Source organism: Zingiber officinale, chromosome 6A, assembly GCF_018446385.1.
Source record: "Zingiber officinale cultivar Zhangliang chromosome 6A, Zo_v1.1, whole genome shotgun sequence".
In the NCBI taxonomy this organism is placed as follows: Eukaryota; Viridiplantae; Streptophyta; class Magnoliopsida; order Zingiberales; family Zingiberaceae; genus Zingiber; species Zingiber officinale.
In genome coordinates, this window is record NC_055997.1 from 118,928,559 (window position 1) to 118,943,182 (window position 14,624).

The window sequence follows — 14,624 nt, forward strand, 5'->3', positions numbered from 1 at the left end:
AATATGTCCTTCATTGTTTAATTCGATTTCTCCGAAGGTGGGATTTTATATCAGGCCTAGTGTCGGATTTCAGCTAAATTTTCAAATAACATTTTAACATGTGCAGAAAAGTCGAAATAAACAAAAGATAATATATTTGAACTCCTTACAACCTAAGAAATTCACAAAATCTAAAATGAGAGCAATAGGAGTTCTCTAGGTCAATTGGCGGGTTTCGGTCAAAACTCATTGATTGACTTAGAGAGCTCTGATTGCTTCCATTTTAGGTCCGACAGTTTCTGAGATTGCAAGAAATTCAAATATACTATCCATTATATATTTTGACTTTTCAGGAGGTATTACAATGTTATTAAAAGAATCGGTTGATATCTTACACACGTTGGGCCTGATATAAAATCTTACTTCAGAGAAGTCGAAATAAATAATGGAGGATATATTTTGAGTCTTTGCAACCATAGGAATCTATAATAATTGAAATGAGTACAATTAGAGCTCTCTAGGTCGATTAATGGATTTCAGCCGAAATCTTTGCTAACGTATGCTGCTCTGCCTCCTCTTAACTAGCTTCCATGCATACTCGGTATGAACATTAAATCTGAATTTAATCACTATGATGATTGTAGTGTTGTGATGGATCGATATTGCTGGATAATAGCTACACAATCATAACAGAGAAGGATGCTACCCCGAACAACAAATCTGTGCGGGGTTTTGACGTTATAGACAATATCAAAGACGCCGTCGATAATAACTGCTTCGGCATTGTATCTTGCTCTGACATCTTAGCTATTGCAGCTGAAGTTTCGGTGATGTTAGTCAGAACTAATTATAATACTATCACTTAAAAAAAGTTTTGAAATTCTCAAGAGCTTAAAGTGTCAAATTCACCTTTCATTTTCATTGATTAATTAACTATGTATTCAAAACATTGAAAAACTGTTCAAACTTAAAGACAGGTGGGTCTGCATGGAGTGTCTTACTTGGAAGAAGAGATGGAACTACAACCAACTTAATTGCCGCAAATAACCTCCCTTCCCCCTTCGATAATGTCACTATCCTCTAATAAAAATTTACGGCTGTCAACCTAACGTCACCGATTTAATCGCCTTATCAGGTAATTGAATGACTCTCTTGAAGTTATGACAATGTATATATACATACATGAATATCGACTTTAATTTTAAATAAATTATAAATTGCAGGAGCTCACACCTTTGGGCGTGCTCAATGTCGGACATTCAACCAGTGACTCTACAACTTCAGTAACACAGGCAACCTAGATCCATCGTTGAACACCACATATCTCTCCGCATTGCAGCAGAGTTACCCTCAAGGTGGAAATATCAGCGTTCTCAATGACCTCGATGTCTCCACCCCTGACACATTCGATAACAAATATTACACTAATTTGCAGAGCCTGAGGGGGCTGCTCCAAACTGACCAAGACCTGCTCTCTGCCGCCTCCAATAATGCATCTACTGCCCCCATCGTCAACGACTTTGCCACTAATCAAACTGCCTTTTTCGAGAGCTTTCTTGATGTGATGATCAAGATGGGAAAGATCGGTGTGCTCACGGGGAGCAGCGGGGAGATCAGGAGCAATTGCATGCAAGTGAATGGAGCAAGTGACATTTTATTGATTGAAGTTGGTGCTAAAAGAAGTTCCTCTGTTGAGAATATTTGAATTCGAACACAATGACACGTCGAGTGTCTTAATTACCTAAACTAGGTGAAGTAAATTTCTTTTGAGTGAAAAACAAATTGATTGAACCGACCGATTCGATTTATTTGGTTGTTTATTTTTTTAAATAAATAAATAAAATAATTCCCACATACCAATATTTGTAAAACAAAATATGCATTGTTTATTTTGATTTTTCCGGAGGTATTAAAATATTATTAAAAGAATTGATTGATATCTCACATATGTTGGGCCTGATATAAAATTACACCTTCAAATAAGTTGAAATAAATAATGGATAATATATTTGGACTCCTTGCAACTTAAGGAATCCATAAAAATTGAAATGAGTGCAATCAGATATCTCTAGGTTGATTAGTTAATTTCGACCGAAATCTATCGAAATTCGTTGGGCATGATATGCACTCATATTATTCCCAACATGGAATTTCGGTTGTTTTCGGTCAAAATACATTAATCGACCTAGAGTTCTCCGATTATACCTATTTTTGGTTCTGTGGATTCAAGAGATTGTAAAAAGTCTAAATATGATCTCTATTATTTATTTCGGCTTCTCCGGAGGTGGTATTTTATATCAGACCTAATGTGGGATTTCGGCCGATTTTAGTAAAAATTTATTAATCGACCTAGAGCGCTCCGATTACACTCATTTCAGCTATTGTAGTTTCTTGAGCTTGCAAGGAGTCCAAATATGTCCTTCATTGTTTAGTTCGGTTTCTCCGAAGGTGGGATTTTATATCAGGCCTAGTGTCGGATTTCAGCTAAATTTTCAAATAACATTTTAACATGTGCAGAAAAGTTGAAATAAACAAAAGATAATATATTTGAACTCTTACAATCTAAGAAATTCACAAAATCTAAAATGAGAGCAATAGGAGTTCTCTAGGTCAATTGGCGGGTTTTGATCAAAACACATTGATTGACTTAGAGAGCTCTGATTGCTTTCATTTTAGGTCCGGTAGATTTCTAAGATTGTAAGAAATTCAAATATACTATCCATTATTTATTTCGACTTTTCAGGAGGTATTACAATGTTATTAAAAGAATCGGTTGATATCTTACACACGTTGGGCTTGATATAAAATCTAACTTCAGAGAAGTCGAAATAAATAATGGAGGATATATTTTGAGTCTTTGCAACCTTAGGAATCTATAATAACTGAAATGGGTACAATTAGAGCTCTCTAGGTCGATTAATGGATTTCAGCCGAAATCTTTGCTAACATATGTTGCTCTGCCTCCTCTTAACTAGCTTCCATGCATACTCGGTATGAACATTAAATCTGAATTTAATCACTATGATGATTGTAGTGTTGTGATGGATCGATATTGCTGGATAATAGCTACACAATCATAACAGAGAAGGTTGCTACCCCGAACAACAAATCTGTGCGGGGTTTTGACGTTATAGACAATATCAAAGACGCCGTCGATAATAACTGCTTCGGCATTGTATCTTGCTCTGACATCTTAGCTATTACAGCTGAAGTTTCGGTGATGTTAGTAAGAACTAATTATAATACTATCACTTAACAAAAGTTTTGAAATTCTCAAGAGCTTAAAGTGTCAAATTCACCTTTCATTTTCATTGATTAATTAACTATGTATTCAAAACATTGAAAAACTGTTCAAACTTAAAGACAGGTGGGCCTGCATGGAGTGTCTTACTTGGAAGAAGAGATGGAACTACAACCAACTTAATTGCCGCAAATAACCTCCCTTCCCCCTTCGATAATGTCACTATCCTCTAATAAAAATTTACGGCTGTCAACCTAACGTCACCGATTTAATCGCCTTATCAGGTAATTGAATGACTCTCTTGAAGTTATGACAATGTATATATACATACATGAATATCGACTTTAATTTTAAATAAATTATAAATTGCAGGAGCTCACACCTTTGGGCGTGCTCAATGTCGGACATTCAACCAGTGACTCTACAACTTCAGTAACACAGGCAACCTAGATCCATCGTTGAACACCACATATCTCTCCGCATTGCAGCAGAGTTACCCTCAAGGTGGAAATATCAGCGTTCTCAATGACCTCGATGTCTCCACCCCTGACACATTCGATAACAAATATTACACTAATTTGCAGAGCCTGAGGGGGCTGCTCCAAACTGACCAAGACCTGCTCTCTGCCGCCTCCAATAATGCATCTACTGCCCCCATCGTCAACGACTTTGCCACTAATCAAACTGCCTTTTTCGAGAGCTTTCTTGATGTGATGATCAAGATGGGAAAGATCGGTGTGCTCACGGGGAGCAGCGGGGAGATCAGGAGCAATTGCATGCAAGTGAATGGAGCAAGTGACATTTTATTGATTGAAGTTGGTGCTAAAAGAAGTTCCTCTGTTGAGAATATTTGAATTCGAACACAATGACACGTCGAGTGTCTTAATTACCTAAACTAGGTGAAGTAAATTTCTTTTGAGTGAAAAACAAATTGATTGAACCGACCGATTCGATTTATTTGGTTGTTTATTTTTTTAAATAAATAAATAAAATAATTCCCACATACCAATATTTGTAAAACAAAATATGCATTGTTTATTTTGATTTTTCCGGAGGTATTAAAATATTATTAAAAGAATTGATTGATATCTCACATATGTTGGGCCTGATATAAAATTACACCTTCAAATAAGTTGAAATAAATAATGGATAACATATTTGGACTCCTTGCAACTTAAGGAATCCATAAAAATTGAAATGAGTGCAATCAGATATCTCTAGGTTGATTAGTTAATTTCGACCGAAATCTATCGAAATTCGTTGGGCATGATATGCACTCATATTAGTCCCAACATGGAATTTCGGTTGTTTTCGGTCAAAATACATTAATCGACCTAGAGTTCTCCGATTATACCTATTTTTGGTTCTGTGGATTCAAGAGATTGTAAAAAGTCTAAATATGATCTCTATTATTTATTTCGGCTTCTCCGGAGGTGGTATTTTATATCAGACCTAATGTGGGATTTCGGCCGATTTTAGTAAAAATTTATTAATCGACCTAGAGAGCTCCGATTACACTCATTTCAGCTATTGTAGTTTCTTGAGCTTGCAAGGAGTCCAAATATGTCCTTCATTGTTTAGTTCGGTTTCTCCGAAGGTGGGATTTTATATCAGGCCTAGTGTCGGATTTCAGCTAAATTTTCAAATAACATTTTAACATGTGCAGAAAAGTCGAAATAAACAAAAGATAATATATTTGAACTCTTACAATCTAAGAAATTCACAAAATCTAAAATGAGAGCAATAGGAGTTCTCTAGGTCAATTGGCGGGTTTTGATCAAAACACATTGATTGACTTAGAGAGCTCTGATTGCTTTCATTTTAGGTCCGGTAGATTTCTAAGATTGTAAGAAATTCAAATATACTATCCATTATTTATTTCGACTTTTCAGGAGGTATTACAATGTTATTAAAAGAATCGGTTGATATCTTACACACGTTGGGCTTGATATAAAATCTAACTTCAGAGAAGTCGAAATAAATAATGGAGGATATATTTTGAGTCTTTGCAACCTTAGGAATCTATAATAACTGAAATGGGTACAATTAGAGCTCTCTAGGTCGATTAATGGATTTCAGCCGAAATCTTTGCTAACGTATGTTGCTCTGCCTCCTCTTAACTAGCTTCCATGCATACTCGGTTTGAACATTAAATCTGAATTTAATCACTATGATGATTGTAGTGTTGTGATGGATCGATATTGCTGGATAATAGCTACACAATCATAACAGAGAAGGTTGCTACCCCGAACAACAAATCTGTGCGGGGTTTTGACGTTATAGACAATATCAAAGACGCCGTCGATAATAACTGCTTCGGCATTGTATCTTGCTCTGACATCTTAGCTATTACAGCTGAAGTTTCGGTGATGTTAGTAAGAACTAATTATAATACTATCACTTAACAAAAGTTTTGAAATTCTCAAGAGCTTAAAGTGTCAAATTCACCTTTCATTTTCATTGATTAATTAACTATGTATTCAAAACATTGAAAAACTGTTCAAACTTAAAGACAGGTGGGCCTGCATGGAGTGTCTTACTTGGAAGAAGAGATGGAACTACCACCAACTTAATTGCCGCAAATAACCTCCCTTCCCCCTTCGATAATGTCACTATCCTCTAATAAAAATTTACGGCTGTCAACCTAACGTCACCGATTTAATCGCCTTATCAGGTAATTGAATGACTCTCTTGAAGTTATGACAATGTATATATACATACATGAATATCGACTTTAATTTTAAATAAATTATAAATTGCAGGAGCTCACACCTTTGGGCGTGCTCAATGTCGGACATTCAACCAGTGACTCTACAACTTCAGTAACACAGGCAACCTAGATCCATCGTTGAACACCACATATCTCTCCGCATTGCAGCAGAGTTACCCTCAAGGTGGAAATATCAGCGTTCTCAATGACCTCGATGTCTCCACCCCTGACACATTCGATAACAAATATTACACTAATTTGCAGAGCCTGAGGGGGCTGCTCCAAACTGACCAAGACCTGCTCTCTGCCGCCTCCAATAATGCATCTACTGCCCCCATCGTCAACGACTTTGCCACTAATCAAACTGCCTTTTTCGAGAGCTTTCTTGATGTGATGATCAAGATGGGAAAGATCGGTGTGCTCACGGGGAGCAGCGGGGAGATCAGGAGCAATTGCATGCAAGTGAATGGAGCAAGTGACATTTTATTGATTGAAGTTGGTGCTAAAAGAAGTTCCTCTGTTGAGAATATTTGAATTCGAACACAATGACACGTCGAGTGTCTTAATTACCTAAACTAGGTGAAGTAAATTTCTTTTGAGTGAAAAACAAATTGATTGAACCGACCGATCCGGTTTATTTGGTTGTTTATTTTTTTAAATAAATAAATAAAATAATTCCCACATACCAATATTTGTAAAACAAAATATGCATTGTTTATTTTGATTTTTCCGGAGGTATTAAAATATTATTAAAAGAATTGATTGATATCTCACATATGTTGGGCCTGATATAAAATTACACCTTCAGATAAGTTGAAATAAATAATGGATAACATATTTGGACTCCTTGCAACCTAAGGAATCCATAAAAATTGAAATGAGTGCAATCAGATATCTCTAGGTTGATTAGTCGATTTCGACCGAAATCTATCGAAATTCGTTGGGCATGATATGCACTCATATCAGTCCCAACATGGAATTTCGGTTGTTTTCGGTCAAAATACATTAATCGACCTAGAGTTCTCCGATTATACCTATTTTTGGTTCTGTGGATTCAAGAGATTGTAAAAAGTCTAAATATGATCTCTATTATTTATTTCGGCTTCTCCGGATGTGGTATTTTATATCAGACCTAATGTGGGATTTCGGCCGATTTCGGTAAAAATTTATTAATCGACCTAGAGAGCTCCGATTACACTCATTTCAACTATTGTAGTTTCTTGAACTTGCAAGGAGTCCAAATATGTCCTTCATTGTTTAATTCGGTTTCTCCGAAGGTGGGATTTTATATCAGGCCTAATGTCGGATTTCGGCTAAATTTTCAAATAACATTTTAACATGTGCAGAAAAGTCGAAATAAACAAAAGATAATATATTTGAACTCCTTACAACCTAAGAAATTCACAAAATCTAAAATGAGAGCAATAGGAGTTCGCTACGTCAATTGACGGGTTTCGGTCAAAACTCACTGATTGACTTAGAGAGCTTTGATTGCTTCCATTTTAGGTCCGATAGATTTCTGAGATTGCAAGAATTTGAAATATACTATCCATTATTTATTTCGACTTTTCAGGAGGTATTACAATGTTATTAAAAGAATCGGTTGATATCTTACACACGTTGGGCTTGATATAAAATCTAACTTCAGAGAAGTCGAAATAAATAATGGAGGATATATTTTGAGTCTTTGCAACCTTAGGAATCTATAATAACTGAAATGGGTACAATTAGAGCTCTCTAGGTCGATTAATGGATTTCACCCGAAATCTTTGCTAACGTATGCTGCTCTGCCTCCTCGTAACTAGATTCCATGCATACTCGATATGAACATTAAATCTGAATTTTATCACTATGATGATCGTAGTGTCGTGATGGATCGATATTGCTGGATAATAGCTGCACAATCATAACAGAGAAGGATGCTGCCCCGAACAACAAATCTGTGTGGGGTTTTGACGTTATAGACAACATCAAAGTCGCCGTCGATAATAACTGCTTCGGCATTGTATCTTGCTCTGACATCTTAGCTATTACAGCTGAAGTTTCTGTGATGTTAGTAAGAACTAATTATAATACTATCACTTAACAAAAGTTTTGAAAAATTCACCTTTCATTTTCATTGATTAATTAACTATGTATTCAAAACATTGAAAAACTGTTCAAACTTAAAGACAGGTGGGCCTGCATGGAGTGTCTTACTTGGAAGAAGAGATGGAACTACAACCAACTTAATTGCCGCAAATAACCTCCCTTCCCCCTTCGATAATGTCACTATCCTCTAATAAAAATTTACGGCTGTCAACCTAACGTCACCGATTTAATCGCCTTATCAGGTAATTGAATGACTCTCTTGAAGTTATGACAATGTATATATACATACATGAATATCGACTTTAATTTTAAATAAATTATAAATTGCAGGAGCTCACACCTTTGGGCGTGCTCAATGTCGGACATTCAACCAGTGACTCTACAACTTCAGTAACACAGGCAACCTAGATCCATCGTTGAACACCACATATCTCTCCGCATTGCAGCAGAGTTACCCTCAAGGTGGAAATATCAGCGTTCTCAATGACCTCGATGTCTCCACCCCTGACACATTCGATAACAAATATTACACTAATTTGCAGAGCCTGAGGGGGCTGCTCCAAACTGACCAAGACCTGCTCTCTGCCGCCTCCACCAATGCATCTACTGCCCCCATCGTCAACGACTTTGCTGCTAATCAAACTGCCTTTTTCGAGAGCTTTCTTGATGTGATGATCAAGATGGGAAAGATCGGTGTGCTCACGGGGAGCAGCGGGGAGATCAGGAGCAATTGCATGCAAGTGAATGGAGCAAGTGACATTTTATTGATTGAAGTTGGTGCTAAAAGAAGTTCCTCTGTTGAGAATATTTGAATTCGAACACAATGACACGTCGAGTGTCTTAATTACCTAAACTAGGTGAAGTAAATTTCTTTTGAGTGAAAAACAAATTGATTGAACCGACCGATCCGGTTTATTTGGTTGTTTATTTTTTTAAATAAATAAATAAAATAATTCCCACATACCAATATTTGTAAAACAAAATATGCATTGTTTATTTTGATTTTTCCGGAGGTATTAAAATATTATTAAAAGAATTGATTGATATCTCACATATGTTGGGCCTGATATAAAATTACACCTTCAGATAAGTTGAAATAAATAATGGATAACATATTTGGACTCCTTGCAACCTAAGGAATCCATAAAAATTGAAATGAGTGCAATCAGATATCTCTAGGTTGATTAGTCGATTTCGACCGAAATCTATCGAAATTCGTTGGACATGATATGCACTCATATCAGTCCCAACATGGAATTTCGGTTGTTTTCGGTCAAAATACATTAATCGACCTAGAGTTCTCCGATTATACTTATTTTTGGTTCTGTGGATTCAAGAGATTGTAAAAAGTCTAAATATGATCTCTATTATTTATTTCGGCTTCTCCGGATGTGGTATTTTATATCAGACCTAATGTGGGATTTCGGCCGATTTCGGTAAAAATTTATTAATCGACCTAGAGAGCTCCGATTACACTCATTTCAACTATTGTAGTTTCTTGAACTTGCAAGGAGTCCAAATATGTCCTTCATTGTTTAATTCGGTTTCTCCGAAGGTGGGATTTTATATCAGGCCTAATGTCGGATTTCGGCTAAATTTTCAAATAACATTTTAACATGTGCAGAAAAGTCGAAATAAACAAAAGATAATATATTTGAACTCCTTACAACCTAAGAAATTCACAAAATCTAAAATGAGAGCAATAGGAGTTCGCTACGTCAATTGACGGGTTTCGGTCAAAACTCACTGATTGACTTAGAGAGCTTTGATTGCTTCCATTTTAGGTCCGATATATTTCTGAGATTGCAAGAATTTGAAATATACTATCCATTATTTATTTCGACTTTTCAGGAGGTATTACAATGTTATTAAAAGAATCGGTTGATATCTTACACACGTTGGGCTTGATATAAAATCTAACTTCAGAGAAGTCGAAATAAATAATGGAGGATATATTTTGAGTCTTTGCAACCTTAGGAATCTATAATAACTGAAATGGGTACAATTAGAGCTCTCTAGGTCGATTAATGGATTTCAGCCGAAATCTTTGCTAACGTATGCTGCTCTGCCTCCTCGTAACTAGATTCCATGCATACTCGATATGAACATTAAATCTGAATTTTATCACTATGATGATCGTAGTGTTGTGATGGATCGATATTGCTGGATAATAGCTGCACAATCATAACAGAGAAGGATGCTGCCCCGAACAACAAATCTGTGTGGGGTTTTGACGTTATAGACAACATCAAAGTCGCCGTCGATAATAACTGCTTCGGCATTGTATCTTGCTCTGACATCTTAGCTATTACAGCTGAAGTTTCTGTGATGTTAGTAAGAACTAATTATAATACTATCACTTAACAAAAGTTTTGAAAAATTCACCTTTCATTTTCATTGATTAATTAACTATGTATTAAAAACATTGAAAAACTGTTCAAACTTAAAGATAGGTGGGCCTGCATGGAGTGTCTTACTTGGAAGAAGAGATGGAACTACAACCAACTTAATTGCCGCAAATAACCTCCCTTCCCCCTTCGATAATGTCACTATCCTCTAATAAAAATTTACGGCTGTCAACCTAACGTCACCGATTTAATCGCCTTATCAGGTAATTGAATGACTCTCTTGAAGTTATGACAATGTATATATACATACATGAATATCGACTTTAATTTTAAATAAATTATAAATTGCAGGAGCTCACACCTTTGGGCGTGCTCAATGTCGGACATTCAACCAGTGACTCTACAACTTCAGTAACACAGGCAACCTAGATCCATCGTTGAACACCACATATCTCTCCGCATTGCAGCAGAGTTACCCTCAAGGTGGAAATATCAGCGTTCTCAATGACCTCGATGTCTCCACCCCTGACACATTCGATAACAAATATTACACTAATTTGCAGAGCCTGAGGGGGCTGCTCCAAACTGACCAAGACCTGCTCTCTGCCGCCTCCACCAATGCATCTACTGCCCCCATCGTCAACGACTTTGCTGCTAATCAAACTGCCTTTTTCGAGAGCTTTCTTGATGTGATGATCAAGATGGGAAAGATCGGTGAGCTCACGGGGAGCAGCTGGGAGATCAGGAGCAATTGCATGCAAGTGAATGGAGCAAGTGACATTTTATTGATTGAAGTTGGTGCTAAAAGAAGTTCCTCTGTTGAGAATATTTGAATTCGAACACAATGACACGTCGAGTGTCTTAATTACCTAAACTAGGTGAAGTAAATTTCTTTTGAGTGAAAAACCAATTGATTGAACCGACCGATCCGGTTTATTTGGTTGTTTATTTTTTTTAAATAAATAAATAAAATAATTCCCACATACCAATATTTGTAAAACAAAATATGCATTGTTTATTTTGATTTTTCCGGAGGTATTAAAATATTATTAAAAGAATCAATTGATATCTCACATATGTTGGGCCTGATATAAAATTACACCTTCAAATAAGTTGAAATAAATAATGGATAACATATTTGGACTCCTTGCAACCTAAGGAATCCATAAAAATTGAAATGAGTGCAATCAGATATCTCTAGGTTGATTAGTCGATTTCGACCGAAATCTATCGAAATTCGTTGGGCATGATATACACTCATATCAGTCCCAACATGGAATTTCGGTTGTTTTCGGTCAAAATACATTAATCGACCTAGAGTTCTCCGATTATACCTATTTTTGGTTCTGTGGATTCAAGAGATTGTAAAAAGTCTAAATATGATCTCTATTATTTATTTCGGCTTCTCCGGAGGTGGTATTTTATATCAGACCTATGTGGGATTTCGGCCGATTTCGGTAAAAATTTATTAATCGACCTAGAGAGCTCCGATTACACTCATTTCAACTATTGTAGTTTCTTGAACTTGCAAGGAGTCCAAATATGTCCTTCATTGTTTAATTCGGTTTCTTCGAAGGTGGGATTTTATATCAGGCCTAATGTCGGATTTCGGCTAAATTTTCAAATAACATTTTAACATGTGCAGAAAAGTCAAAATAAACAAAAGATAATATATTTGAACTCCTTACAACCTAAGAAATTCACAAAATCTAAAATGACAGCAATAGGAGTTCGCTACGTCAATTGACGGGTTTCGGTCAAAACTCACTGATTGACTTAGAGAGCTTTGATTGCTTCCATTTTAGGTCCGATAGATTTCTGAGATTGCAAGAATTTGAAATATACTATCCATTATTTATTTCGACTTTTCAGGAGGTATTACAATGTTATTAAAAGAATCGGTTGATATCTTACACACGTTGGGCTTGATATAAAATCTAACTTCAGAGAAGTCGAAATAAATAATGGAGGATATATTTTGAGTCTTTGCAACCTTAGGAATCTATAATAACTGAAATGGGTACAATTAGAGCTCTCTAGGTCGATTAATGGATTTCAGCCGAAATCTTTGCTAACGTATGCTGCTCTGCCTCCTCGTAACTAGATTCCATGCATACTCGATATGAACATTAAATCTGAATTTTATCACTATGATGATCGTAGTGTTGTGATGGATCGATATTGCTGGATAATAGCTGCACAATCATAACAGAGAAGGATGCTGCCCCGAACAACAAATCTGTGTGGGGTTTTGACGTTATAGACAACATCAAAGTCGCCGTCGATAATAACTGCTTCGGCATTGTATCTTGCTCTGACATCTTAGCTATTACAGCTGAAGTTTCTGTGATGTTAGTAAGAACTAATTATAATACTATCACTTAACAAAAGTTTTGAAAAATTCACCTTTCATTTTCATTGATTAATTAACTATGTATTCAAAACTTTGAAAAACTGTTCAAACTTAGAGACAGGTGGGCCTGCATGGAGTGTCTTACTTGGAAGAAGAGATGGAACTACAACCAACTTAATTGCCGCAAATAACCTCCCTTCCCCCTTCGATAATGTCACTATCCTCTAATAAAAATTTACGGCTGTCAACCTACACCGATTTAATCGCCTTATCAGGTAATTGAATGACTCTCTTGAAGTTATGACAATGTATATAAACATCCATGAATATCAACTTTAATTTTAAATAAATTATAAATTGCAGGAGCTCACACCTTTGGGCGTGCTCAATGTTGGACCTTCAACCAGTGACTCTACAACTTTAGTAACACAGGCAACCTAGATCCATCGTTGAAGACCACATAACTCTCCGCATTGCAGCAGAGTTACCCTCAAGGTGGAAATATCAACGTTCTCAATGACCTCGATGTCTCCACCCCTGACACATTCGATAACAAATATTACACTAATTTGCAGAGCCTGAGGGGGCTGCTCCAAAGTGACCAAGACTTGCTCTCTGCCGCCTCCATCAATGCATCTATTGCCCCCATCGTCAACGACTTTGCCGCTAATCAAACTGCCTTTTTCAAGAGCTTTCTTGAGGTGATGATCATGATGGGAAAGATCGGTGTGCTCACGGGGAGCAGCGGGGAGATCAGGAGCAATTGCATGCAAATGAATGCAGCAAGTGACATGTTATTGATTGAAGTTGGTGCTAAAAGAAGTTCCTCTGTTGAGAATATTTGAATTCGAACACAATGACACGTCGAGTGTCTTAATTACCTCAACTAGGTGAAGCAAATTTCGTTTGAGTGAAAAACCAATTGATTGAACCGGCCGATCCGGTTTAGTTGGTTGTTTATTTTTTTTAAATAAATAAATAAAATAATTCCCACGTACCAATATTTATAAAACAAAATATGCATTGTTTATTTTGATTTTTCCAGAGGTATTAAAATATTATTAAAAGAATCGATTGATATCTCACACATGTTGGGTCTGATATAAAATCTCACCTTCAAATAAGTTGAAATAAATAATGGATAACATATTTGGACTCCTTGCAATCTCAGGAATCCACAAAAATTGAAATGAGTGCAATCAGATCTCTCTAGGTTGATTAGTCGAATTCGACCGAAATCTACCGAAATTCGTTGGGCATGATATGCACTCATATCAGTCCCAACGTGGAATTTCGGTCGTTTTCGGTCGAAATACATTAATCGACCTAGAGTTCTCCGATTATATCTATTTTTGGTCCTGTGGATTCAAGAGATTGTAAAAAGTCTAAATATGTTCTCTATTATTTATTTCGGCTTCTTCGGAGGTGGTATTTTATATCAGAACAAATGTGGGATTTCGGCTGATTTCGGTCAAAATTTATTAATCGACCTAGAGAGCTCCGATTACACTCATTTCAGCTATTGTAGTTTACTGAGCTTGCAAGGAGTCCAAATATGTCCTTCATTGTTTAATTCTGTTTCTCCAAAGGTGGGATTTTATATTAGGCCTAGTGTCGGATTTTAGCTAAATTTTCAAATAACATTTTAACATGTGCAGAAAAGTCGAAATAAATAATTGAGCTCCTTACAACCTAAGAAATTCACAAAATCTAAAATGAGAGCAATAGGAGTTCGCTAGGTCAATTGACGAGTTTCGGTCAAAACTCACTGATTGACTTAGAGAGCTTTGATTGCTTCCATTTTAGGTCCGATAGATTTCTGAGATTGCAAGAATTTCAAATATACTATCCATTATTTATTTCGACTTTTTAGGAGGTATTACAATGTTATTAAAAGAATCG

General features: G+C 36.2%; 1 protein-coding gene and 6 pseudogenes across 3 annotated transcripts in view; all 7 read left to right on the forward strand.

Annotated features, from left to right (window-relative positions):
- The window catches only part of LOC121997703 (sporulation-specific protein 15-like), a 178,008-nt gene that overhangs the window by 25,555 nt on the left and 137,829 nt on the right, over positions 1-14,624 (forward strand). The window lies entirely within an intron of this gene.
- On the forward strand, positions 539-1,684 carry LOC121995221 (annotated as a pseudogene).
- LOC121995222 lies at positions 2,929-4,074 on the forward strand (annotated as a pseudogene).
- LOC121995223 lies at positions 5,319-6,464 on the forward strand (annotated as a pseudogene).
- On the forward strand, positions 7,710-8,833 carry LOC121995224 (annotated as a pseudogene).
- LOC121995225 lies at positions 10,079-11,202 on the forward strand (annotated as a pseudogene).
- LOC121995226 lies at positions 12,448-13,567 on the forward strand (annotated as a pseudogene).